Raw genomic sequence first — 5,353 nt, 5'->3', positions numbered from 1 at the left:
GCAAGTGAAAGTTACCCAGCCACTAAGCCATACTCAAGAGATGATCCGATGCCTACGTACACATAAGAGCATATCGTACACACAAACAATTTAACCTTCAACAAGGCCACGCAACTTCTTTTCTCATTTTAAGGAAATTAAACTCTGAGAATACCACAAAAATCGTCTCCACTTCCAGCTCACACAGCCCCTACCCATTTTGCTAATCCACACGCTGTCATCTGAAGAGAGAGAAGCTTCCCCTCCCCATGCACCCATTTAAAAACTCAGAATCAACAATAAAACCCTTTTACCCTGAGCTGTGCACTCTTCTTTCCAGAGTTTTTTTCTGCTCTATTAATTTCTGTTGTCTCGCTGTATTCACACAGCCCTCCTCCTCTTTTTTTTTTTTTTAATTTTGTGGCCTGACCCACATTGTGATCGGTCAACATGCAACACCCAGTCCCTTTTTTGGAAGGGGATAGGGAAAAAAAGAGACAAGGGGAGGGACAGGAGGAGAAGGGATGTTCCCCAAACTTCCAACTGCTCCTTCAAGAGCAGGATCAAGAACACTTGGGCCACACGCTGCATCCCTTTCCCATATTCCCAGCAGCCCCATGCCACACAAAACAGTCAAGCCCTCTGCTCCCCTGGTTAACACACAAAAAGACTACAAAGATATTTTGCAACTTAAGAGACATCAAGAAAAAGGATGTGTTGTAAACACTTGTGTCCAGCATGACAGAGGAAGTTTGCATTTCGTTTTCCAAATTCTCAAGAACCAAGTCAAATCAGAATTTATTCTACCACCACTTGCATTCATCCTTCCCCACCTCCAAGTGCCAAGACAGAGGAGACAATAGTTTTAAAGTTGCCACAAGGTATACAGTTACTCTAAGAAGAGTCAGAAGTCAAACTCTACAAGCAGGATTGAAAGTTATTGAACTTGTGGCAGTCACACATGAAGGGAGTTGGTTTTTATAGTGGAGCATACTTTTCCACACAGAATACAACATACAGAATCTATCAGATCGGATCCATACCTAAATTTAGCAAGTAAATGTGCTGGAAGAAGCCAGACATCTTATCACAAGCCTAGGCAACTGTGCATCGATGCATATGAGGGAGATGGCACATCTGACTTCCCTAGCAATCATCCTCTGATGCAAATATGTGGCAGTGATGAGCACTGCAGAAGTAAAAACAGTGATTCTCAATAAAGCACTCAAAGTTACTCACCATGAAGCCATTCTGCTACTGCTAAAGTAACATCTGACCTGTTTATTTTTGTTTGTGGGTTGTTGCTTTTTTAAAAAAAAAAAAACTCTGGACATAAGACACATACACCCTCTTGTTAACTCCCCAAAATCACCGACTCCTAATTTCATTACTCCTGTTTAACATTACTCCCTCCACATTCCTTTCCTGCCCTACTACTCCATCAAGAAAAATAAAAATCCTACAGATGCAAACTTCTAAAAGCAGAATTAGGAGCTTTGTACTCCTGGGAGAGGAGAGTTCCTCCCCACACAAAAATGCCAAGCCCTAGATACATCAGCATTACAACTTTGCTAGTTAAAAGAATGAGCCCAGACACAGCAGTTCCCTTACAGAAAAGTTACCTCTGGGAGCTCACAGGCAGAGAGCAATGTTTGGGGGAGGAAATCATCCTCACCCTTGCTGGCTAAAGCACAGCAAGTAGACACAGCATCAGAGGGGAAATCCTTGCCCGGCATCCTCTCTGAAGGCTACATAGGGCACAGGAGTGGCAAGAACCTGCTCACCCTTTCCTGACTCGGCACTGAAGTCAACCACAGAGGTCTGCAGAGAAGTCACCAATACTGGTAGAAGCTGACAGTTGCCAACAGCTACTAAAATACAGTTCAAGGCAATTCTGAAATCTCCCCTCTCTATCCCAGAAGTCAGCAACAGCAATGCATTTCCTCTATACAGAAGGGGGCACACCAAGCATCCAGCTGAAAGGGTGCGTGCTTAAAAAAAGACAAAACTTCAACCCAATTTTTCCAGACACCGTAACATTAAATTACCCAGTTGGATGAAGTTGCCTAAATGAGAATTTATATGAATAACTTCTAGCTTAAAACTCTGCTGTGAAATCGGTACCATCACAAAGCCATTGGGACAGGGGAAAGAAAGTCTGAAAGTCAGGAGAGTTTGGAGGAGAAGAGAGGTCACTCCCAGCTCCCATGGGACAATTAACTTCAAATAGCTTCATCCACCACTAACCAGCCTTTCCTAGCAAAACTGGCAAGAAGACGACAAGATGTGGTGAGCCAGGAAGAGAAATTCACTCTCTTCTAATCTGTTGCTCAGGTGACTGGCTTGTCCAGGTTCATTTTAAGTAACGTGGACAGAGGCACGGCTACTTACACCACTGCTGCCTGGGCTGTATCTGTGCTGGAGACGACGAGGTAACTGCAGGCTCCCAAGCAATCAGCTCAGCAGCCTTCAATAGCATCCATGTCATGTTTTCCAGCCTGGGCTGGGAACAACGGGCCGGCAAGGTCAGCTTTTAAGGTATTATTTCATCTCACCTCCTCCTCAAAGCCTTGCTGCTGCGCTGGATGACACGTCGCAGTCATTTTCTTTGCTGAAGCAGAAAGATCTTTTTTTACCTTTTTGCCACAGAGTTGATCAGGGGCCAGACGTACAACGTACTCAGGCAGAGAGGAACGCTTTTGGGTTAGACACAAAAAAAACTGAGGTCGTGACACCATCTCCCTATGCTCTTGGTCACTCTCTATTACACAACGTCCTCAAATAGCTGATCCTTTCAATATCATCAGACTCCCAGGCACTGTGACTGTAAGATAATAATAGCAGTATTCCCATCCTTTCAATCCAGAGACAGACTCGAGGGTGGGGAGACAAATAGCCAGGTACTTTACGGGTTAAAGGCCGTTCAGTGCTGCAGGTAAAGCATGTAAGTTATTTCCCTCTTCAGGTTTCCTGTAAATTATGCCCCTCAGGAGCTATAAAGACCTGGTCACACCCAGACACAGCACAGTTCCTGGGCAGCTTGCCTATACACTGCATTTTCCCTGGACACAACACTGTGTTGCCTTCCCAGACACACTACTTACACCATCACAAACAAAAACCTTATGGAGAATCCGGCTATAAGCAAGTACTCCAGTCCCCTGCCTCTTCCTAGAGGAAGACGACTCTGAGGCGAGACTCCTGGAGGGTGGTTGCAATTCACTGCTTTAGCTGGCAAAATTTCACCTCCAAACCCTTCCTGGGGAATTGCTGCTCTGCAAATACATCCAGTTGCTCTCCCCCAAAGTAGTCCATAAGCAGAGGGGAGGGGTGGGGGGTGAGAAAAAACAACCCACACCACCAGAAACCTTTTCAAAAGGATGTTTCCAGTCCAAGCACTATCATATTTTACAGTTGTTTTAGCTAAGTGTTTTAATCCATCTTATCAGCATCAAACTGCTTTCAGAGTCCCACATGTTCTGGTAGGGTGTAATGACTTGGCAGGAAACCACTCTTCCACCACAAGCAAGCAAACCCCAAAGAGTTTGGGAAGAAGCGAAAACACACACACACACACCACTTCAAGCGAACAGATGGGCAAGTCAGCACACAAAACTCAAACACAACGCTATTCTCTACAACACCTCAATTTTCCAGGGCCTCGGTGAGTGCAATCAATCACAAGCTCGAAAACAGAGAAAAGCTTCTGCCCCCAGCCCTCGCTGCTCAGTAACACAGAGCAGCTTTGTTACGCAGATAGCTAGCAGCAGTCGTGTACTAGGAAAGCTCTACTGCACAAAGATTAAGTGCAATTTCTCTCTGAGGCTGTACTATTCTCTCGATTCTGCAGACAGGCCCAACCTGTGCTGCTTTATAACTTTGGTTTCCTCAATTTTAACCTGAAAACCCTGTGAAAACTAGTCACGGCAGCAGCCCTTCAGAATCAACAAGTCTGATTTGCAAGGTCACACTTTGCCTCAACCTTCAATACTTTGATCAAAGTAATGCTGGGCCCTTGAAGCACCTAGGGCCAAATAACAAACATCTGATGAATTCACTGCTCCCACCAGCCATTGCTGGAAGAGCTCAAAGATATCCTTTGAGCTGCTGGAAAATGAAACAGGCACTTCTGCTAGGAGCAGGCAAGAGCTCATCTCCATCACTGCAAACATAAGCTAATTAAACACAGACCCAAAACAGGATAGGGCCAAATAACAAACATCTGATGAATTCACTGCTCCCACCAGCCATTGCTGGAAGAGCTCAAAGATATCCTTTGAGCTGCTGGAAAATGAAACAGGCACTTCTGCTAGAAGGAGCAGGCAAGAGCTCATCTCCATCGCTGCAAACATAAGCTAATTAAACACAGACCCAAAACAGGAGGGGAGGCGAGACGAAGGCTAAGTTCCATCACATGGAAATTAAAAGGTTGTTGTCTGAAGTCAAAACATGATCATTAGACATTTTAGTTAACTCAGCAGTAGAACTGGGTAGTGAAAGGAACTGACTTTTTTTTGGGGGGGGGAAAAGGTGGTTTAAAAGTTATTTTAATTATGAGTTGGGGGAAAAAAAAAACAAAACAAACAACCGACCCTTCCTGTATCCAAGAGAAGAAAAGAACCCTAATCCCACAACTGCAAACCGCAAAAGCTCATCTCCCAGCCTGCTACCAGCAAACAGGCAAACAAGGCGGATTTCTAGCTGGATTCTGTCAAATCGTTAGAAATCAGCCAGCTCAAAATGCTTTCGATATGCCAAAGCAGCTAGTCACACTGAACTTTGTTTTCTGACCAGCTTGTGCATGTCTAAGAACCTTCCCCTTCTAACTGCCACGTGTCCCAAGGAGACAGATAAAAAAAAGATGCCTGAGTGATTGGGAGGTGTTTTTCCCCTTTCCCCACATTTCCAAAACACAACCCATTCAGCACTCTGAACTAATTGTACAGACCTGAGCAGAATGCAAAGGAAAAGATCTTCCCACACCACCGAACTGGTTAGAAATGCTGACTTCAGTAGCAGTGCTTTCCTGATCATTTTACAGCAAGACCAAATCACTTCTGCTCCAGATGCAGAGATAGCCACCTGCTGCATAAATGCCACTTAAGGTTTACAGTACAACCATAACAACAATGGTGTTAAGGACTTAAAAACTGCTCCACTAGACCAGAGCAGATTTGAAGCTCGTTTTCTTGGGGACAATGGTGGAAAAAAAAGCCTGAAGTTGGCTTTTGTGGAATAGCTTCACCATAAGAAAAGCTCTCCCTAAAGCCCTATTGTTTAGTACTCAGCCAACATCCTAAAAGTGTGAGAGTTTATTTTTTTCCTAAAAGTACCACACAAATACAAACCTTTAGTATTAGCAGCCTGAATAACA

This window comes from Cariama cristata, unplaced genomic scaffold (genome assembly GCF_000690535.1).
Source record: "Cariama cristata isolate BGI_N322 unplaced genomic scaffold, ASM69053v1 scaffold21552, whole genome shotgun sequence".
In the NCBI taxonomy this organism is placed as follows: domain Eukaryota; kingdom Metazoa; phylum Chordata; class Aves; order Cariamiformes; family Cariamidae; genus Cariama; species Cariama cristata.
The sequence above is the reverse complement of the archived record's forward strand: the minus strand, read 5'-3'. Positions refer to the sequence as shown.